The 23,522-nt window shown below is 49.7% G+C and overlaps 1 protein-coding gene across 2 annotated transcripts in view; it reads right to left on the bottom strand.

Moving 5' to 3' along the window:
* The window catches only part of GJD3 (gap junction protein delta 3), a 104,870-nt gene that overhangs the window by 47,053 nt on the left and 34,295 nt on the right, over positions 1-23,522 (bottom strand). The window lies entirely within an intron of this gene.

The raw sequence follows: 23,522 nt of genomic DNA, 5'->3' as shown, positions 1-23,522 counted from the left end.
CTAGGATCGTCTGTGTTGGGCGTATAAATGTTGAGAAAAGGCACCGTTCTGCCCAGCCATGTTCCCACCACCAGCAGATATCGTCCCTGTGTGTCAGCTATGATATCTTTGTGTGTGAACGGGTGGGAATGATGGATAAGAAGACATACCCTCCGTGAGTAGGTACTGTAACTAGCAAAAAATCTATGGGGTCCCCAGGAGGATGCAAATGGGGGGTTCCTTGTACTGGGAGGTGAATTTCTTGCAAAAATGCTATTTTACCATTATGTCTCCGGAGGTAGGCCAGTACCAATTTACATTACCTAGGATTGTTGAGCCCCCGCACATTCCAAGTGATGAGGTTTACATCCACAGCGGGGTCTAGGACCATGACTTTATCTAGGGGAATTTGTATGCGCCCTGCCAGTGGCCACCAGTCACAGTGTGCAAAATGGAGGGAGGGAATCTACGGAAGGACATACATAGGGGGTAAAATATAAAATCACAATACAATAGTCAACAGCTTCAGCAGAAACTTCAAAACCCACCCACCTCCCACACCTGGACTCAAAGGCCAATGCACAATCTCCCTCCTTACCTCAACATAAAGGGAAAAATAAAACCCCCAAAAAGTAACCTGATCGGATTCCCATATATCAAACTACATTAATTAACTACTAGGAGAAATAGAAACGAGTAGGGGGCCTTGGTCACAGGGAACGAAGTGCCCACTCAACCATGAAGGTCTGGGAGAGGTTATCAGCGCCAAACAGTTCGCTCAGCAAGAACTCAATTAAAGGTTCTGGGCGCCAGATGTTTGTGGATTCTTGCCAGGCCCATAATGTGGATATTATTCCTTCGCGACCTAGCCTCTAGGTCCTCATTCTTAATTGCCACTGTTTTGAGCAACTGCTCCACCCGCTTCAGCCTATGTGTCGTTTTCTTGGTCTGAAAATACTGGGCGGAGATTCTCTTTTCCGCCTCGTCGAGCCTTGCGTCTATTTCGCGAAATCCCACCCGGAGCTCTGCTATTATGGCAGCAGCGCCATCCACGGATTGTGGTGGCTCAGCTCGTTTTGACCCATCACCTCTTTCCAGGCTTTGGTCGGGCCGATCAGAGGTACCCTGTTTGTCAAAGTTCAATTTGCGTTGTTTGGGGTACCTGCGACCCATCTTCGCAGTGTGATGGGCAGATAATGTCAGGCAATGACTGGTTTGCACCCCTGGTGGTGCCCCCAATGCAGGCCAGAGGCGGTGTCACGTTGCGGGAGCTGTTTAGACCGCAACACCAGGGGCACTCATGGGGGAGGCGCGAGTCAGGGATATTTGCTCAAGTATATTGTCAAAATAGAGCCCAGCAGGACCCTGCGTTGGGCTCTCGGCAGATTCGAGGGGGGCGTAAAAACCAGCATTAGGCCTCAACTGGGTTCTTTCGGTGAGGCTCCGGACAGGCCCCAATATCACGTTGGCCCCTACCCCTTGTCACTTGGATGTTTCTGGCTCCAGTAAGGGCTAGACCGGTGCTCCTCTCCACTTGCTCCCCAAATGAAGGGCCTTACACCCAAACCAGCAAAGTCGACAGTGTCAGCCCTCTTCAGCTGCCTCGTGCACTTCAGGATCCTGCAGCGTTAAGGGAAGGGGAGGGTCCCTTGCACAACTGTAAAGACTGCAGGGTGGTGGGCGCAAACGCCCGCTCCGGCCGTTGATGGAGGTGTCTGTACAAGGCCAGATATTTTATGACTACGTAGAGTAGGTGGTAGGCCCCAAGGCCATCAAGAGCCCGCACAGCATTGACCCGAGGAGGGGGGGCAAGGAAGCGGCAGCGGCCCTCTGTAATGAGCAAATACCACTGGCGCAAACGAGGTCGTTGGGCCTAACTCGCCGCGTCCACCCCCGCACTCACCCATCTTCCAGTATCAGCTAACACTGCCAAGGCCGGTCAGTATTACATGCCGATTTTCCTCTCCATTTTCACCGGGCAGGGCGTCTCTGTTGAGCGGGGTACTCAGCGGAGCTCCACTGCTCCGACCTCAGGCTCGCCCATGGACCATGGTGCCTCCGAGGCGGGCCGGGTCTCCACTTCACTCCCTCTGATGACGTCACCAGTAGATCGGAGCCACAGGAGCCCCCGCGTCGAGTCGCCTTCCTTCCAGGGCGATCACATCCTCACAACAAAGGATTGCATCGGCTTTTACCGCATGTGGCGGTGACGTATGTGAGAAGTTAGCCTGGCATATGTTGTCCACTATTCTAGTGGGCACCTTGCACCACTCTAAACGACCCTTATGATAGTGGTTGTAAAGTCAACCTTATAGATCAGCTATCCTAGTGGTAGCATGGACCAGCAGTCTTAGGCTAAAACTTCAGAGAGCATGTGAAGCCAGCTGTTTTACCATATATAATCCCTTGAATACCAAATGCAAGGACACCACACCAGGTATATATCAAATATATATGTATTTATTACTAACACAACCCCTCTGCACTCTTTATGAGGTCAGAGTTCGAGATACGTTACAAGTTACTCATTAAGCATACTATAAGTTGCACAAATACAATTCTGCCCTAGGGGCCTCACGAACCATATACTAAGTAAGTGGTATAAGAGCCACTTCAGGAAAGGTGAATAGGCCTAGGGCCTAGGGAATCGCTGGGGCTACACTACAGGACCAAAGGTTTGGAAGTAGGAGACCCACGGGAGACGCGTGCAGTGTGGGAACACAGACGCATGTTACCATTGACTTACAATCGAGAACGAAGAAGTCACAAAGTTACTGATTAGGGACACTTCCAGGTGGACTACGGTGAAACCCCTTTAAACTAGGACACTTGGATAGTTAATACCCACGGGAGCACCGGAGTACTCGAGTTACCTCACCCAGGGAAGCCGAGTGCATAGGTGTCTTTTCGTGTCGGGTTTCGTCGATGCTTTCAATGGAGACCTGCAAAAGAAGTGCCGCAGGCGGCCGAAGGAAGAGTGTCCGGGTTGATCCAAGGGTGGATCAAGGAACTGAAGAACCTGAAAGCAGAGGGGACAGAGTCTGGGTCACTAGCCAGTGACCAGGATGGAACCAGGTGATGTTGCAATGCAAACAGGTGAAGAGGTGAAGCTTGTCTCTGCAGCCACGAGGACCAGGAGGCTTCGACAACGACCAGGAGCTGGAGTCGAGCTGTCCCACGAAGGCTCTAGTTGACTTCGGTGTCTGTATCCGGATTGGACCCAACAAGCCTTGGTAACCGCAACCCACGCAGGAAGTGAAGATTCGCTTCAGTTCAGACCAGCAAGGAGGTGCTTCTCTTTTGGAAGGAAGCTGGAGCAAGCCCAGAGCAACCAGGCAAGCATTGAAAATTAAAAGGATCGTCTTCAGGGGGCTCACTAGCCAACGGGCTAGCAACCGGGAAGACGCGTCGAGCTGAAATGCAGGAGCGGGCCCCACGTATCACTTGTGGAGTGTGGAGGGCTGAGCTCTGGTGCAGATGTTGCTTGGGTCTGGGGCTTCTCGTGCCCCAATGCACAACTGCGAGTTACCTCAGGAATCGATGCCGTTAGCAATTTGCAGGATGTCCAGGGAGTCTGGTCCCACGTCTCTCGTGTCCGCCACAGGTCTCAGCTTTGCTGTGGATGAGGGTCCGGAAGTCTGGAAGTCCAGGCCTGAGTAGCTGAGTCGTCGGGTTCCATCGGGAGCGTCGACAAAGCAAACCGGCAAGTTACTAATGGTGCCTGTTTGAACAGGGTGGTCACTCCTTGACCACAAGGGAGATCTTCTTCAGTCTTCCAGTCAGCATAGAATGTCGAAGTCCAAGAGTTTTGTTTCGTAGTTTCTTTCCAGGGTAATCTGATGTTTCTAGACACAACTCCTAACTTTATACCAAACTAACGGGCTGGATTACCTGCTAGGTCCCTCCTATGGGTGGACCGTGAGAAGGGGGTGGTTACACCCCTTTCTCTTTGTCCAGTTTCCCACCAGAGCTGGGGCTGGAGTGCCCCAGCAACTGGTTTGAACCGGGCTATGCATGGAGCATCTTGTGTGCCCCAGGCAGTGTCTCATTTTGCAGCCCTCCCTGCCCTAATACACTAAAAGTCTGTCAGGGGAGGTGCTAGCACCTCTCAAGGCAGGAAACCTATTCTCCAGGCCTCCCCTGCCGGAGTTTCGTCAAGCAGCAGGAGGCCAGACTCGTGTCTGTGGCAGCAGCATCCATTTTGTGATGCTGAGGCTCTGTTTAACTTTAACCCGGTAAATCAGTAACCAACATGTCTTCTCCCTCTAGAAGGGTGGAATGCTACCCCCGCTGCCAGAATTGGCGGGGGGTGGGTAGTATTCCAATACGTTTGACACCTTACATGACATGCTTTGATAAAGCCAAACCAAAGTTAGCATTTAACCGTGAGGATTATAATGCACTTAAGAGTATATGGTATGGCTATATCATAGAACAGCTATAAGGACATGGTTCCGAAAGCTGCAGAGGGCCTCAGCTCATGCTAGGGCACCCTCTCACATAAAACCAATCACTCTGCCTCCAGGATTGGTAAGGCCTGCCATAGGAGTGACTTATAGGTACATATGTGTCTATATATAAGTGTAGATATAGGGTATACTATATCTAAGCAAGGGGCGATTCCACCACCTTGCCCAGGCTGAGTGATCAGCCTGTAGTGTCAGTTTGGATGGCCAGCCAGGGGTGGCATAATACATGCTGCAGCACCTGGTAGGCCTTGGATGCACCTATGCCCTGGGTACCTATGGTACACTATACAGGGGCTCACAAAGGTGACCCAATACCCAATCAGGTATGTACCTAAAGTACATGGTATCAATTTAGAGAGAGAACAGCTGGGCTGTGGGTCTGATTAGCAGGCCCACAGCCACACTAAAGTCGAAAAACCAGAAAATCACAGCAAAAAGTGGGGGTGACCATAGGAAGCAGACCGTACTATCCTACACAGCATCATGCCGTTTCTGACAATGTTATGGCATTGGGTGACGGAGCTTTAACGCCGTGCGACCATCATGGTCGACGGCTTGGCCACGCTCCCATTAATTATAGTTAACTGCTTCATTTGTAACATTTGCAATGTTTTGCTTTCTTATTTGTTCATATATTTTATTCTTTTATAGTTTACTTTTTATTTTTGGTTTGTGGCCTTTAGTTGGGTATTGGGTGGGTAGTCTTAACTAAAATGTATATTAATTTATGATAACTGATTAATCTATTAATTATTTTAATTATTCGCTTTAACGTATTAAATTATGCTTTATCTTTTATTTTTATTACAATCTTTTGGGTATACTGGGAAACTGGGTGCATAGCATTTTTTTTATATAACTAATACATTCGAATTTATATAAAACTAAAATATGTAGCACTTAAACATAAGTACTATTTTGTTGTTAAAAATATTATCAATTTCAATAATTGTTGTATTATTGTTGTTTAAGTTATACTGTTTATTTTAAAAATGTTTTTAAAGAATTTGGAAAGTAATTTTACAATTGCAATATTTCTGTCTTTTTTAAAGTTAGACAGTTTTATAAGTTTAAAGTAATTTTATTGAAATGTAAATTTTTGCTTCGATTTTTGTCAGACTGGAGTTACCATTGTCCATTGTAAATCTGACTCATCCCCCCAAATGTATGCTCTTGCCCCAGTGTTTGTAACACACTGGAGGTATAATGATAACTATTTTTCCCCTCCCCTAAATGTATAGACTTTTTCCGATGTATGCTAGACTGGAGTTATACTAGTAAATATGACCCACCCTCACTGTATACACTTCTCCCAATATTTGTTGAACCAGATTTAGAATAGTTAATCTGACCCACTATTCCCTAAAATGCATGCACTTTCCCCAGTGTTTGTTAATCTGGAGCTACTTTAGTAAATCTGAATCAAAATGTATGCACTTTCCACAATGCTTGTTAGACTTGGGTTACAATAGTAAATCTGAATCTCTCCTCCTCCAAATGTATGCACTTTCCACAACAGAAACGGAATGGAACGGAAGAACTCAGAGAGTCCGCCTCCCCCGTTCAGATCCGAGGCCATCGAAGTCATCTGCGGCGTACCACAAGGATCATCACTCAGCCCCACCCTCTTCAACGTCTACATGAGCCTCCTCGCAGCCATCGCACGCCAACACAACCTCAACATCATCTACTACGCCGACAACACCCAGCTGATCCTCTCCCTCACCAACGACCCAGCCACCGCCAGAACCAACCTACACGAAGGGATGAAAGGCGTAGCCGAGTGGATGATGAACAGCCGCCTGAAACTGAACTCAGACAAGACGGAAGTCCTCATCCTTGGATCATCACCCTCTGCCTGGGACAACTCCTGGTGGCCCCATGCCCTGTGCAGCGCACCCAAACCAACGGACCACGCACGCAACCTGGGCTTCATCCTGGACTCCTCCCTCTCGATGACCAGACAAGTCAACGCCGTCTCATCATCATGTTTCAACATCCTACGCATGCTCCGAAAGATCTTCCGATGGATCCCCACCCAAACCAGGAAGACGGTCACCCAGGCACTCGTCACCAGCCGATTGTACTACAGAAACACCCTCTACACCGGAACCACAGCCAAACTACAGAAAAGACTCCAACGCATCCAGAACGCCTCCGCACGACTCATCCTGGACATCCCCCGACACAGCCACATCTCCGGACACCTGAGAGACCTGCACTGGCTCCCCGTCAGCAAGAGAATCACGTGCCGACTCCTCACCCACGCACACAAGGCCCTCCAGGACCTGGGCCCCAGGTACCTCAACAACCGCCTGACCTTCTACACTCCCACCCGCCAGCTACGATCGACCAGCCACGCCCTCGCCGCCGTTCCACGCATTCGAAGAGCCACGGCGGGAGGAAGATCCTTCTCCTACCTGGCAGCCAAGACTTGGAACTCCCTCCCCATCCACCTACGTCTGACCCAAGACCACCTCTCCTTCAGGAAGCAGCTCAAGACCTGGCTGTTCGAGCAGTAGCGTCAGTCTTACCCCTGCATACATTATACCTGGTGCAGGTATAATGTGGTGCAGGGGTTTACAAAGTGACGCATCTACCTAGATGCGTCACTTTGTAAATATGGCGCAACAAGGCGCATTTTTACGCCACTGGTGCGTCACAAAAAGTGACGCACCAGCGGCGTAAAAGTGCCGCAAGGTCTCATAAATGAGGCCCAGGGCCTCATTTATGGGCCCTTGCGTCACTTTTATGCCGCCGGTGCGTCACTTTTTGTGATGCACCAGTGGCATAAAAAATGCGCCTTGTTGCGCCATATGTGACGCATCTAGGTAGATGCGTCACTTTGTAAACCCCTGCGCCACATTATACCTGCACCAGGTATAATGTATGCAGGGGTAAGACTGACGCAGTCCCCATGTGAAAGGACACATTGCTGGAGTTGCGTCACTTTCGTGACACACTCCAGCACTGCGTCACTTTTGCGCTTACAGACATGTCAGAAATACCAACAGAAGGCCCTATTCTTGTAGTTAAAATTATATTTTTAAGCAATCTGGGAAAATCCAAACGTTTTTTGGCTTCTTAAGTGACCTCCCAATTCCACTATCTGCGACAGGAGGGCAGGAGTGGAAATCCCCTCATCAATCATTTGCTCTGGTGAGTATGCTCTGATTAGAGATGACACTGACTAGAGACCATCGTTGACCCTAGTCCACTTGTTTGCATCCTGTCACAGTTCTGTGTCTATACGGATGCTAGGGACCAGAGCTGGAAAGATGCTGAGTCTATATGGATACCAGGGACCAGAGCTGGAAAGAAGCTGAGTCTATATGGATGCTAGGGACCAGAGCTGGAAAGATGCTGAGTCTATATGGATGCTAGGGACCAGAGCTGGAAAGATGCTGAGTCTATATGGATGCTAGGGACCAGAGCTGGAAAGATGCTGAGTCTATATGGATACTAGGGACCAGGGCTGGAAAGAAGCTGAGTCTATATGGATGCTAGGGACCAGAGCTGGAAAGATGCTGAGTCTATATGGATGCTAGGGACCAGAGCTGGAAAGATGCTGAGTCTATATGGATGCTAGGGACCAGAGCTGAAAAGATGCTGAGTCTATATGGATGCTAGGGAACAGAGGGATGGAAAGATGCTGAGTCTATATGGATGCTAGGCACCAGAGCTGGAAGGATATGGGAATTCATTTGCACAGTAAACCTTCATTATGGCCAAAAACGACTTTAAAATACACTTGTCAGGCACACACAAAGGGATATCCGGAATGAGTAAAAGGTTTTACTTCTGCATAATTGTAAGTCCTGACTGTTTATGGTTATGCAGTAGGAAACCCTATGAAAAGGGTGTGGCGGATAGATTAAGACTCGATTTGCCTTGAGATTTTGATAATGTCCCTAAACTTCTCTCTTACCCTTTCTCACCCCTTAAATGGTAGGTGGTTTACTCCAGCAAATGTGTGGAGTAACTTCCCTTGCAGGGAAAGGAGTGGGGCATATGGAAGGGGTAAATCACCCTATATCCCGTTGGAACAATAGTTTTAATGGCTAATTTATTTTTTAAATGTGTGTCCCTAAATGGTGCCTTAAAATTAGGCGTCACATGGAGCAGAACATGGATAACAAACGTCGGAACACTCACTAACTAGGCTTATCAAGAGGATTCGTTGTCTGATTTTCAGATCTTTAGCCTAATTTAAACAAGTCAGTGGTTTATGGGCGTTGTAGTTATTCAGTTGAATTGAACCAATTCGACGTACACATGCAGATTTGACTGAAAAAGAAATGCATTCACAGAAACTCTTTGTTTACGGTGACGTGATCCGGTATCTCTGCCCTTGTGGGAAATTCTCATTGATTACCAACTACCATGTATGTTTATACCGTAGGTTTATTTATAAATCATATATGTTTGATGGCATGGCACTTCAGGCTTTGCGCATGGGCAGCAGGCTCTTGTGTATAGCCGGCGTGGTTTAGAATTGAATTGTTGATGGCAGTGGCCAGGGTCGGATTGGTTACGTGGGCACTCGGGCAATGCCCGAGGGGCTGGGGTCCAGTTGCAGCTCTGGGCTGCTTTTTTGAGCAGTCTTGGGGCCGATTTGGGTGGTTCCTGCATTGTTCAGATGCAGCCAGCGGCCCAGTGGGTGCCTGAGTGGCCTTTCTGGAGGTAGATGGGCGTCCATTACCTCTCTTTTATCACCATGCGGAGGTGTCACTCCCTTTCTCTAACTGGGCCGGGCCATTAATGTGTGCATATTGAGCAGGACATGGGGCCTGAGCAGAAGTGGCCTCACTAGTTTTCAGGTGTGTTTCACCAGTGTAAACTAATCAGTGCATTTCCCCCCCCCCCTTTTAAAATAAAATGTTTTTAAATTTTTTTTATCCCAATCCAACCCCGGCAGTGGCCATGCTGTAAGTTAGCATTTCAGTCATGCTTAAAAACACACAGCACTGTTTCATTGGATTGAGCTCCTTTTAGACGTGTCGCTGCAATTTTTTCAGGGTAATGCAAGTTGTTAATTTAGCCCCTTGTTAAGGCCCTTCATAACTCGGTAGGTAAGAGACGGCTTTGTAATGCTTCCAGAATTCCTGTTTGTTATTAGAGTTTATCTTTGCTCCTGGGAAGTTGTACCAAAGTGAGCTGGTTGTAGAGAGGAGGAATGCCAGGCTGCCCCGGGACACCAAAGGTGGCCACCTACGAGGGCGGCCAACCTTAGTGCCAAGGATGGCAAACACCCTGAGCAGTCTAGTGGTTGGGGGGACCAGTGGTCCCCCCGTGATGTCACTTCCTGTTAGAAGGGGGGAGGGGATGGGCTATATAGCCCAGGGGGCGAGGGTCAAGCGCCCTCTTTGTTCTTGTGCAGCGGCGAGTTGACCCTCGCCCCCTACCCCCAGGCTGACCCGGAATCGCGGGACGAAGAACTGCCCAGCGTTTTTAGTTAAGGTGAGTGCCCCCTGCTTGCCCGCTTCTCGGGCGTGTCCTGCAGCTACCCGTTTGGTATGGTCCCGAGGCTGGGGATCCACGGGTCTGGGCGCGTAGTCGGGGCCTGGGGCTCTCCTCGTGCCCGCCCGGGATGGTTGGGGTGGGGGGGTGGTTTGTTTTGGGGGCACTTTTCCCTTAACGGCGTGTATAGGGCCTCTGGATCGGGCTTGCTTGCTCTCCCCCCCGCCCCCCCAATCTCGCTCCGCTCAGCCGTCCTCCCCTGCCCACTTTGCCCCGGTTGGCGGGCTACGTTCGCGCGATGCGGGGGGGGGGAGGGGTACCTCATCTGCTCCTGTGCGCCCGGTGCCGCTCCCCGATGGCCCGGCGCCGTGTCCCCTGGCTGCCTTCTGCCCTTGCTGCCCCTGTGCAGGGCGGGGGTAGGGGCGGCGGCCTTCCTGCGCGGGGAGGCCTCAGTCGGTCCCGCCGGCGGTGGGGGCCCACGCGGCCTGCCCCGGCTCCTTCCAGGTATGGGCCCATCCCTGCGCCCGTCACCTCGCGCCAGGTTCCTGGGGAGCCGACTCCATTCCCAGTGGCCGGGCTCCTCCGGGTGTCCTCCTTCCGGGGCCCAATGGCCGGGCCATGCTCGTCGCTTGTGGGCCCCCGTCACCCCCTCCTCGGGATGCCTGGCCGCCGCCGCGGTAGCGGCTTGCGCATGCGCACCTGCTGCATGCTTCTCCCGCCTGGCCTGCCCCGCACCCTTTCACTCGCCCTGGGCCCCGTTCGGGCACGTCCCTCGCCGTAATCTTGCTCCTCTGAGTCGCGCAGGCGCTTCCTGCCTCTTGCGCGACTCGCTGAACGCCCCTTCGCCCCCCCCCCCCAGGCCCCCCTGGGCCTTCCCTCCCTCCTCTCCCCCTCGCACCTTCGCGTCTCTGGGGTGGGGGCGATTTACAGCTGAAATGTAAACATTTATATGTTTTGTCGCAATTTTGTAATTATGTGCATTCTGTTTCAAGTACCTATGCGGGATGTTTTGTCACAAGGAGGAGAATAGTGGGTGGCCCATGAGGGGGATGCAGGGGGGGGGGTTAAGTTTCTCTGTGTTTACATGAATTAGATTTCTTCCTTCGTGTTTTTTGCGTGCATTTTCATTATAATTACGGCTGTGACTGTCTTTAAACACGCTTCTTGATCAGGATGACCTAGTGCCATAGGGGGGGGGAGCGGTGGGTGGACTATGAGAGGGGGGGGATTAATGTGTTGTTTTCTCTTTCGCAGGAGATCCCCCTTGTACTCGTTCGGTCAACATCTTCACGCACAAGTGGCGCAGGTATAAGGGGCCTTCAGGGCTCATAGGGGCTGTTTTCTCGCATGGGGGAAGTACCTAGGAAGGAGTTTAGGCCAACCTATGGGAGATGTGGGATTGGGTAGGTTTTTCGGGGCACGGCGTATGGGGGTAGGGAGGGGTGAGGAATTAATGGTCTTGATCTTTTGATTCAGGTCACATCCAAGAGAGGATGGCCGAATGGGACATTAAGGACGGAGCATGGGTAAGCAGGCTTGGTCTACTGTGGTCAGTAGGCGGCCTAGGAGGTTAATCATGGTGGGGCCGGTCTAATTTTAATTTTCTAATTTCAGAGAGAAGTCCCAGAAAACATACTCTCTGAAGGAGCACGCGAACAAGAGTGAGAACAGCGGTGCAGGAGTGGAGTTTGGCGGGTCCGGGGTGCCTCAAGCCTAAGTCCCTCGAATGGAGTAAGTAGGCAGGTCAAGGGTCTGGGTCGTTGTGGGCCTCAGGAAGTCCGACCGTGCCACCCTAGTGCTTGGTCGTGTTCTCATTTTCTCTTCCTTCCCGCCCGTAGATTTTGAACCGATCCGCCATCGATTATGGAAAGCCAGGGATCCCCATCGCTATTCTCCCAGATGTCGCAGGTGGATGACTCGCTGCCCGATGCGAGCCAAGCAGCACAGTGGGCGGCCTTCATGCGGATGGCCAAGGGAAAGGGTCTGTCCTGGGCTAATGGGCTGATGAACGAGGTCGAAGGAGTCGACTCTGGGGTCATCTGCGACGCACCTCTGTCCGATTCCGACTTGCAGGAGGTTGCCCCGACTAGATCGTCCAAGAGGGCGAAGAAGCAAACGTCCAAAGAGTTCCCACCGGTCGCGCCAGCAGTCAAGAGCAAAACGGCGACCGCACACATCGAGTCCCCGCCCTCACACGTTTTGCCTTGTGTGTCACCAGTCGCTCCATCAGCCAACAGCAGAACAGTGATCGCCCAAATCGAGCCCCCGCCCAGACACACTTTGCCTTTTGTGTCATCGCCCGCTACAGTGGACCTGGTCCCGGCCCCGCCCGTATAAGCCACCCGGGAGGACCTTGGTTCTTTGTCAGATTCCCTGAAAGAATTCATGAGAGAGCTCATTGGAGCCAAGGTCCCTCCCGCCCCGACCGCCAGGTCGGCATGCAAAAAAAAAAATGAAAAAATTGCATTTGTATAGCGCATAACTGCCCTGAGGCCTCGCAGCGCTTGAAGATTAAATGGCTTAGCGCAGGCTCAGGGCAGATCAGCAGGATCTTGCAAACAAATGCGTTTTCAAGGCCTTTCGAAAGGACAGAAGGTTGCTATTTCCTCGAATGGCGAAGGGAAGGGCGTTCCAGAGTCTGGCCGCTGAGTGGGAAAAGGAGCGGCCACCCCAGCGGGCTTTATTGATTTTAGAAGAGGTAGCCAGCTGCAGGGTGCCAGAGCGAAGGGAACGTGCTTACCTGAGGACAATGGTGGGGGAGCAAAGGCAGCGGCTGCAGTCTGGGGCACTTCACTAGCGGTTTCCCTGCCTTCCACTTCATCGCTCCTACAAGGACACAACACCCCGGCTGTCGTGCCGAGCCCTCCTACGCCGCTGTCGAGCGGAAGCTTGGTGTTGTCCTCCCTTCTTCAGGCGCCTGCTCTTCCTGCACCTGCGGCGCCAGCCATCGCCAGCGTGACGGCGATCCCCGTGGCCAAAGGGGTGGTCACTCCCGCTCAGAACTCTGGTACGTCTGTGGCTCAAGCATTGGATGGTGGGGCGGTAGTAGCATCTTTGGCATATAATAACATTTCATCTGCAGGAAGCGCTGCTGGCTTAGTCGCCTTGGCAGCATCACCTCCCACCCCCGAGCCCTTAGTGAAGGCTGCACCCCTGTTGTCAGGTCACTGCGACTTGGCATGGCAAGTTCCTTTAGCGGCCAAAGAAATGATATGGAGGCGGGAATTGATTGATATATTCTCGCTACTGATGTTAGGTCAGGATGGGACTGATGTCAGGAAGGCGGGGGTGAAAGAGGAGGATAAAAAGACCAAATACCAGAAGTGGCCGGAAAAGACCATAGAAAATTGGCTTGATGCATTTTCTATCCTACAGGGGGTGATATTAGAGAAACACCCAGAACAGGCGAAGGCGCTCGTCCAGTATAGACTCTGATAAGAAAAGAAGCCGCACGTTGGGGCGGTCAGGGCTGGGTGTCATACGACTTAGAGTTCCGGAGAAGGATGTCCTTGTGTCCTGAAATGAGATGGGACCAGAAAGAGGTCCAGCTGTGGCTAGACCACATGGGTTCTAATCTGCTTCGCAATGGGGGGACCTTGGACCAAAAATATGGAAGTAAGGACTTCAGCAACTCCACGCAGCGTAGTGACCAGCAGCAGGATAAACAGTCCTTTCGGGGGGGCTACAGGAATAGAGGGGGCAACAGAGGGTCTTTCAAGAGGTCTTCCTCAGCGATTTGCCGCTCCTTTAACTCCGGTCATTGCCCCTGGGGGAAGAATTGCAAATTTGCCCATTCCTGCACAAGTGTGGGGGCTCCCATGCAGCAGGATCTTGCACCAATCAGTCAGGGGGAGCTTCCAAGCCCTCAAAAGATTCAGGCAGCAAGCAATAACATCTTCGCCATCCAGCCTCCCTTTACCCCCCCCCCCCCCCTGAGTTGCTCCCTGGCGTAGTTGCAGGCCTTACAGCAAGCGTTACTAAGGGGCCCTCGCCAGTGATCTTGAATAGGATGTTACCCCTCCTGAAAGAATATCCGCACTCACGCGACAGGCGACTGCTGCTAGATGGTTTTAGCGAAGGCTTCAAGTTACCCTATGTGGGCTGTGAGGCCCCCAGAGAGGCCGAGAATTTAAGATCTGCAAGAGAGTTGCCACTTGTGCTCAAGTCCAAAGTAGCTAAGGAGAGACTGCTAGGTAGAGTAGCTGGCCCCTTTTCCAGCCCACCTTTAGAAAATGTTGTGGTATCACCACTGGGGGTTGTCCCTAAGAAGGAGCCAGGGGCCTTCAGGCTGATTCACAATCTTTCTCACCCTGAAGGAGCGTCTGTTAACGATGGGTTGGAGGAAGGGTCTTGCTCTGTCTCATACTGCACGCTGGATGTGGCTTTGGATCTGGTGAGAAGAGCAGGTGTAGGTGCTTGGTTGGCCAAGGCCGACATAGAATCAGCCTTTAGGTTGTTGCCGGTGCATCCCAGTAGTCAACACCTGCTTGGTTTCAAAGTGGATGGAGAGTATTATTACGATCGCTGCATGCCGATGGGTTGCTCAGTGTCTTGCGCATACTTTGAAGCATTCAGCAGCTTCCTCCAATGGGCGTTGCAGTTCAGCTATGGGACCAGCGGAGTATCTCATTACCTTGATGACTTCCTTTTTGTAGGGAGACATGGAACTATAGAGTGTAGCGAGTCTCTGCAGAATTTTCAAGAACTCACCACCACTTTAGGGGTCCCTTTAGCGCCTGGTAAAACGGTTGGGCCTGCGCAGGTTTTGACCTTTCTAGGGATTGAGATTGACACGGTGAAGGGGGAGTGCAGATTACCAGCAGACAAGGTTCGGGATCTGGCGCAGTCCATCGTGTTGGCTCTTGGCCAGGACAAGGTGACTCTAGGTTTCTTGCAAGGTCTGCTAGGGAAACTCAACTTTGCCGCCAGAATCATCCCGGCTGGAAGGGTCTTTGCGCGCAGGTTGGCGAGGGCAACCGCGAAAGTCCGGAAGAGTTATCATTTGGTGAGACTTAGTAAAGGCATGAAAGAGGATCTTAAGATGTGGGCAACTTTCCTGGCAGATTTCAACGGCTCTGTAGTTTGGAGGGCACCTTGGGCAGGATCCCCGGATCTGGCTATGTTCACAGATGCATCCGGTAGGGAAGGATTCGGTGTTATCCTTGACACTGACTGGTGCGCCCAAAAATGGCCTAATGTGTGGAGGAAGAAGAGGGTGACTTCTAACATCACTGTGCTAGAATTGTTTCCTATCGTGGTAGCTTTTCACCTTTGGCCAGCGAAGCTAGCGGCGCGTAGGGTCTTGATGTGGTCAGATAATCTGGCTGTAGTACAGGCCATCAATTCGCAGTCTGCTTCTTGCCCTTTAGTTCTTTGCCTACTCAGAGAGTTGATGAGGGTGTGTCTGGTTTGCAATGTTGAATGTAGAGCGCGGCATATACAAGGGATCCAAAACACAGCTGCTGACGCTCTTTCTCGCTTCCAGTGGCACAGGTTTCGGGAGGCGTGGCCGAGAGCAAAGGAAGAAATGACAAGATTCCCAGAGCACCTGTGGTTCATTCTGAATCTGAGAAGCGATTGAGATGTCTAGGCGAGCTGGCGTTGGCTCCTCGAACAGTCAAGCGTTACCGGGCAGGGGTGCAGAAATTCTGTGCTGTCACCGGGGAGTGGGAACAAGAGCAGCCTTCCTTAGAGTCCAGGACTCATGATTTTATCTTGTGGGCGAAGGATGAGGGCAAGTCACAATCTTGGGTGGCGGGGCATTTGTCGGCTATTAGTCACCGTGCTAGACTAGGGGGACAGCCTGACCCAACCAACTCCTTTTTAATAAAGTCAGCGCTGAAGGGTTGGTCTAGAAGCGAGCCCCGCATTCCTGATAATAGAGCAGCGATTGATTTTGCAACTTTGAAAGGCATGCTGGATTACACAGATAGGGCCACCAGTTCAGCATTTGAGGCAGCTCTTTTTTCTGCAACATTTGCACTAGCCTTCTTTGGCGCGTTCAGAATAGGGGAGATTGTGGCCACCTCGAAGAATGACAAATCAGGCGCAGCCTTGTGTAGACAGGATGCCACTTTAAGGGGGGACTGTTTGTCTATAAGGTTGAGACTATCCAAGACAGACCAAGGAGGGGCGGGCAGGCTAATAGTGCTGAACAGGTTGGAAATTGCCAGGTACTGCCCCGTGCGGCTGGTCGAGACTTACCTTGCACAGCGGGCCCCTGTGGAAGGCTACCTGCTGATCCATGCAGATGAAACCCCCCTGACCAAGTACCAACTACAGCCCATTATGGACACTTGTTTAGACTTATCTGGCAACAAAAAGCAAGGGAAAAGGTTTTGTACCCACTCTTTTAGGATAGGAGCTGCAACCACAGCATTTCAGGCAGGTTTGCCAGTGGAAAATATAAAACAGGTGGGGCGCTGGGAGTCTAACTGTTATAGAAGATACATCCGCACTTGAGTGGTGGCACAGTGTATTTTCTGGATTGTAATTTATTGTAAATAATAGATGTGTGACTTTCAGTCAGTGTATTTGATTGCAGTGTTTGCAGTGTTTAATTTGGAGTGATGTTAATAAACATGGTTTTTAAGCATCTGCATCTTTTATTTGTTAGGCAAATCTGTCTGGGTGGCAGGAAATGTCAGAATCCTAAACATAGCCCGGTGGGCCGACAGCGGAAAATGGAAGCATGGTTTCTCAACTGCAAAGATCAGGTGGATAGTGTCGGCTGACTTACACTGGAGTAGTGTGAAGCGCGTATTTCAGCAGTTATTGGACGGGGGTGAATCTCCTCCAGACGTGTTAATTTTACATCTTGGGGGCGAGGAGTTGGTCCACTTGGAGCGCAGGGTCCTGCTACAGACAAGAGGGGCACGCTGTGCGATTTGAGCAACCTTTTGGGGCCTTGTGAATTATGGTGGTCCGAAATTACTCCAAGACTGCATTGGAAAGACGCTAGATCAGGGGTGGGTGTTGAGACTTCCCGCAGGCGTGTGAACAGAGCCATGCGCAAGTTCACGGAGCAAAGGGGATTCGGATTCATAAGGCACAGCCTGTTACACACCAAATGCACGGGCTGCTTCGATGAGGACGGCGTTCATCTTTCTGAAGTAGGGATGGCCATCTTCCTGCTTGACCTATCAGAAGCAATGGGAGCAGCGGGTTGTAGGTAGAGGAGAAACAGGGTGTGGGGGGACTCTGGGACGGCGGCTGCCGCACCCAGAGCCTTGGCGGAGTTACAGGGCGATCCAATACAGGAAGGTACTGAAGGGTACCCTCTACAGGAGCACCGGAAGGGTGCGTGAGCGAATTATCCCCCAGGGAGATCCACGGCGGATCCTGAAGGACCGACGGCGCCCCGTTAGTCCTCGGGCGGTTATGCACCTGAGCAACCGGGGGTTGCCAACGCTCCGCCCCCCGAGGGGGGGGGGCCTGAGTAATGGGCGAACGAGGGGTTCGCCGGGGGAGGGGTTAGACCTTCCCCCCAGAAACTGACAACGCCCCCACGGTTAACACCGCGGGGGTTATGACTCATCAGGTGGGTGGGTCGCGAGGGGCGGCCTGCTCTGGATCGCCCGTAAGATAACCCAACATGTTGGCATAAGGTTATGCTAATAAAACTGCAACAACTTTCTCCATCAACTTGTGTTGTGCCGGTTATTGGGGAAAGAGTGTGTTGTATTGAATAAAGGTCTGGGTGGGGGCCGATATTGGCACTAAGGGGAGGGGTCTCTCTGTTGCCTTCTGTTGTGCCAGTGTCCAACCTTCAAAATGTTCTCCAACAACCCGTTTCCAGATTATGCTAGTGTGCGGGCGGGGGGGGGAGGGGGGCTGTGGAGAAGCTTAATTGATCCGGGTGGGTGATGAGATGGGGGCTCCAGGTTCTGCCCAAGAGATACATCACCCTGACAACAGTGGTTTTAGTGAAAACAAAGAGGTGCAGTAAGCCACACTCTTATGGGCCATCACTAATATCTTTTCTCAATCATATCCCGGCTGGGAGGTGGCGCCAAAGAGAAAGGGACTCCAATTATTCCTCAAACCCCACCCCGCCGTTTCTGATATAGAATCACACTTTTACACCTTAGTACTTGGATACTTTTACACCTTAGTAAGGCCTGATTGTCAAGAATAGTATGTTGGCAATTGTGCATTTGATTGCATTTTTAAAAGGGTTAACTGAACTTAACTTATCAACATGGTAAGAAAAATGTAAACCTTGCCAGTTTCATAGAATAATTGTAAAAAAAAAATGTTTTCATCCGGTCAATGGGGGAGAGGGGTGCAGATGTTTTTCTTTTTTTGCAATGGGGGGCAGCAATAAAACGTTTCAAGGACCACTAGATTAGAAGGAGAAGTGATGTTTAACTACACAATAGTAAAGGCAATGTAATGTGATTGTGTACCAGACCATGAAGGGTGTATTATACTACACCACCATGAGCCTCTATTCTGCAAAATGCTGCTACCCAAAAACAAACTGACAAATTGGGAGAGCTGTTGGGAATTGTTGGGGTTAGGGTTTTTTTCAGTCAAATCTGCTAATGGTCATGTTGCTTTCTCCACATATACTTCATCTATAATAATTGAGAAAGATGTTATACATTGTAAGCTGCTAACAATTAGCAGCTGCAGGTAAAAGCGGTGGGCCAGCTGGGGGGGATTTCGAGAGACTGTATTATTTATTTAATTTTCCCTCGTGGTCGTCTCTCAAAGTACCCCCCAGCCGGCCCCACTGCTTTTACCTGCAGCGGCCGTGGCTGTTAATATTTTAAGATGCTTATTACATAATCAGTACCCTCAAAGTAGACAGAAGGTGAAAGTGCATTAGATAATAAAGAGGTAAGTACAAAATATGTGGTACAAAAATCGGTAGTCACTTTTTACTCAGAAATATGAATGTTTCATGATCTGTTGTTTTTAAAGTATATTAATTAATTTTGGAGAGATTCATAATTAATTGACATATAGTTTTCCAACTGAAGGAGAAGGGAAATCCAGTACTTGGAGATGCTACTGAAATGATGTGTCCCAGGAATCGGGAATGTAGCTCTACTATGCTCTTCTGGCAACTGGGTCCTATATTTACAATATTACACTGTTGCCTGTTAACAAACCAACATTGACAGGTAGGCCAGGGAGGAGTAAACCAACTTAAAATTTGATTGACGTTTTATATATCAGAAGATATATCATAAATGTGGGGACCCTCCTAGGGTAATACACTGGGCAATATAATATGTTTGATATATTTAGTTTTCTGTAAAGCTCTACTAACCATTCTGTAAAGCTCTACTAACCACCCTTTGGTGGTCTCAGAGCGCTTTGGGTGTTGATACCATCAATAATGTCAGGTATTTGGATAAAGCTTAGGAGAGCCAGATGCTAATGATCCAGGTTGTCCATCAGGAAGGGAGGGGTCTACCGGGGGCACCGTCTATCAATATGTCCTCAAGGTGCAGAGCCCTGAAACCAACGATGAAGAAGGCGTGCTGGTAATAGGCATCTGACCAGCAAGAACTTCTGGACTAGTGAAGAGGATGGCATGGAAAGCAGAGAATTAGCCACACGCAAAAGAGCGTAGACAAGTCATTGATGATTTTCTGAACTATGTTGCAGGTTCCAGTAAATTTCAAAACTATAAAAGCTGTTGTCCTGGAATATAAGTTAAATCAATACCCAGATAGCAGTGCACTCTATAATTATCCATGGTCTTCATGCCCCAGGAAATGTAGGCTGGTGGTTCAGGGACAGTCTCTCCTTCCCTATCCCTCCCTCCCCTTCCGTCTCCCTCCCTCTCCTTCCCTCTCCCTCCCTTTTCTTTCCTCTACTTCCCTCCCTCACCCTCACTCTCCTTCCTTCACTCCCCTTCTCTCACTCCCCTTCCCTCCCTCCCCTTCCCTCCCTCACTCCCCTTCCCTCACTCCCCTTCCCTCACTTCCCTTCCCTCTCCCTCACTCCCCTTCCCTCTCTCCCTCACTCCCCTTCCTTCACTCCCCTTCCCTCACTCTCTCCCTCCCTCCCCTTCCCTCACTCCCCTTCCCTCACTCCCCTTCCCTCACTCCATCTCCCTCACTCCATCTCCCTCCCTCCATCTCCCTCCCTCCATCTCTCTCCCTCTGTCGCCCTCCTCCCTCTGTCTGTCTCCCTTTCTCTGTCTGCATGTCTTGGTCTCCCTTTCCCTCCCTCCCTCTGTCTCTGTCCCTCTACCTCCCTCTGCCATCTCACCCTGTCTGTGTGTCACCGGGCTGGGACAGCTTCCCCAGCCAGCTTCCCCAGTGCGCACAGACTCACAGCCCCACACCAGCACTTCACAGGTCTTTAAAAAGACCATTTGCATGTGAATGGGGCTTTGTTCACCTCTTAGCGCCCCTGCAGCCCCACTCTGGCCTCCTGGAATGAATTGCCCGGCCCCACAGAGCAGCAGAGTCTCTCCGAGTGTCTCTGCAACCAGCAGTGTTTGTAGACACTCTTGGATTTATTTTTTTTAAACACGGTACGATGTCTCATGGTCCGCGGGCCGCCACGGAAGGCTTGCCGGGCCGCTGCCGGCCTGCGGGCCGTACTATGAGTACCCGTGTGTTAGACCATACTTAACAGATTAGCATGTTCCAGATTGATTTTGTATGGGTTTTACTAAAGTTGCTCACTATCTCCTTACTTTTTTATTAACTATATGCAACCTCAGTCATAAATGTATGCTCTTGATACACAGATAGACAGCTGAAGAATAGAGAAAGACTTAGAAACAAAATTGGTATTTCCTGCCTGAGACACATCCATTACTGCACAAACTAACCCATTCTATGTTTCGATGAGGTCAAAACAAACATTTTCACTGCTGGAGGGGTCAACAAGCATCTCAATGGCATCTCTGTAGCCTCAAGAGCTTTGGCAATGTGGACCCAACATAGAAACTAAAAAAACATGGGTGTGTTCCAACCAGGGCCTCTCTTTTGAACTTCAGATCTCGGACGTCACAAAAAGTACTAGTTTTAAGTTCATACCGTTGACTACAATCTTTACTTTGCAACACCAAATTACCTTATTCAAAAACTGTTAATATCAGGGAGTATGATTGAGCTGCTCTGCCTTTAAGGTGCTTCCAAATATGTTTATCCTATGCCAGGAACAGTATGTCTTAAATATTAAATATTGGATTTGTGTGCAATATAGGTTCATCAGTAAAACGGTATGTCTATGCCAATTTAATTCCATTTCAATGGAAAATGTGCCTTCTGTAAATAATAATTTGCTACTGCAAAATGCTTTAATTACATTAAAAGAAAATCGCCCACCTCATGTCCATTTGGGTTGCAAAAGTTTGTTGTTCTAAAAAGTTTATACATATCAACAATGCCTAACTATATTGCCACTTTAATTCTGTGCCCACTCATCCATGAGCACCCAACCCTTTTCAATAATGATGAGGAGCTGTATGTACATCTTTAATCAGAGTTACATTGACTGTTGTGCATTATCCAAAATAATTTCCACCAGACCACAAAATAACAAATCTTCTACGCCACTAAGGCCTTCATGCTTGAGGGGTGAATTACGATATGACCATCAACTACGAAAAACACACTTAGAACCGAAATTACTGAGGTAAGGGAGAGGTCGGTGTTTAAGGAAATGTTTAGAAAGGGACCCAACAGTCTTTGTTGGGATCTATTAGCTTTGATATCCTTTGAGAATCATGTGTGAATCTCTTATAGTAACGCTGTAAATTGTTTTGTTGGTAAATTTTCAAAACATTTTTCACCATGCTTTTTCACCTCAGTTCCTAGAATGCCACACTGTAGGCAACACAGGCTTTTTTTGTATAAACTGAAACAGAAAAAGGACTCACCTACGATAAGAAAGACCTTTTGTCAAAGCGTGTTAGTGGTGTTGCTGTTGTGCTCAAATAAATTGTTACAACTAATTTAACTGAGTGTAGTGATTCTTTGTTGTGGAGGAGATAGCAGGGAAACACTGTACGTTTCCCATGCCTGCACCAGCTGTTAGGCACGCCACCAACAGAGATTGGGTTGCTCTTTGGAGATAGAATAGATAGATAGATAGATAGATAGATAGATAGATAGATAGATAGATAGATAGATAGATAGATAGATAGATAGATAGATAGATAGATAGATAGATAGATAGATAGATAGATAGATAGATAGATAGATAGATATCGCTCCTGCGATCACTCTCAAATTCTCTTTAAATGAAACAGACACCAATGCAGTTACTCATTTTTGCTTTATTCGCCTTCCGCCATTACGCGTTTCGGCTGTACAAGTGGCCTTGGTCACATGACAGGCACATGTCGTATCATTCATTTTACATATTTGCTCTTCACAAACAGTGAAGTAAGACTCCTTTTTGTTATCTCTCGCCTCTCAATGCGCATGCGCATTGAGCGGAGCGAGACTATAGGGGCTTAAACAGACTTTACCTAGACTGGCGATTTGGTGCTGTGCCCGTGCGCTTTTAGGTCAATGCGCAAGCGCATTGACCTAAAATGCGCGTGCACAGCATCAAATCGCCTGCCATCTGTTCCCCAGCAGCTCTTCCCGCTCCGCCCCACAAGCTTCCCCCAGCGTGCGCTCTGCCTCAGCCGTGCTCCTCCCTGCTGCGGCGTATCGCATTTCTCCTCCCCCCTCCCCACAGCAATGCCCTCCATCTTGTAATTTGCTTTTGTAATTTGCTCACTTTCTCCTCCCTGCGGCAGCCGTATCGCATTTCTCCTCCCCCTCCCCACAGCAATGCCCTCCGTCTTGTAATTTGCTTTTGTAATTTGCTCACTTTTAATGTTCTCATGTATCAGTTTTGTTCCACCACCCACCCTTTCAATGTTATTCTCTTTCCTGGGACAACAACTTCCCCCTTCCTCCTGTGCGCCGCTGACCTTCCCACCTCCATTCCCCTTCCTTTATCACTACCGTATTGCAATACGCCACCCCCTCACTTGTGCACTTTCTGCACCTATCCCTTTTCTATGTCCTTCTAAACAATCGAACTTCCGACCTCCCTCATCCACCTAAGTTAGAAAGCCAACTCCGTCCCATTCAAAACTTTAATCTTTTGACCCTCGGTCCTTAATTAGCCCCCCAGCATATCGACTACAGCAAAAAATAACTCCACCATCACTAACTAGCACTTACAAGCCACCCCCACCCACCATACCATTTAAAGCTCTTGCACACCACAAACAAATTACATTCACGACAAATTACCTCATAAAAATAAAAGGCCCCTGCTGCGCCCCTTAATACAATCTCAATTTTGCACCAACAACTCCTCCGTCCTCATGTGCGCCGCTGACCTCCCCCTCCTCCCATTTCCCTACTTCCATTATCAACCGCATTCCAATACGCCACCCCTTCCCCCACTTGTGCACTTCCTGCATCTATCTCCTTTACGTCTCCTCCCAAACAATGAGATCTCCCACGTCCCTCACCCACCCAAATTACAAAGCCAACTCCGCTCCATTTAAAACTTAAAGCCCTTTACCTTATGTCCTTAATTACGGAAAAAAACTTCACATTCACCAACCATCACCTACAAGCCACCCCCACCCACCATACCATGTAAAGAGCACTAACATTACAAACAAATTAA

The sequence above is a fragment of the Lissotriton helveticus genome, chromosome 5_1 (assembly GCF_964261635.1).
Source record: "Lissotriton helveticus chromosome 5_1, aLisHel1.1, whole genome shotgun sequence".
NCBI classification, from domain to species: domain Eukaryota; kingdom Metazoa; phylum Chordata; class Amphibia; order Caudata; family Salamandridae; genus Lissotriton; species Lissotriton helveticus.
This window is presented reverse-complemented; position numbering and strand designations above follow the sequence as displayed.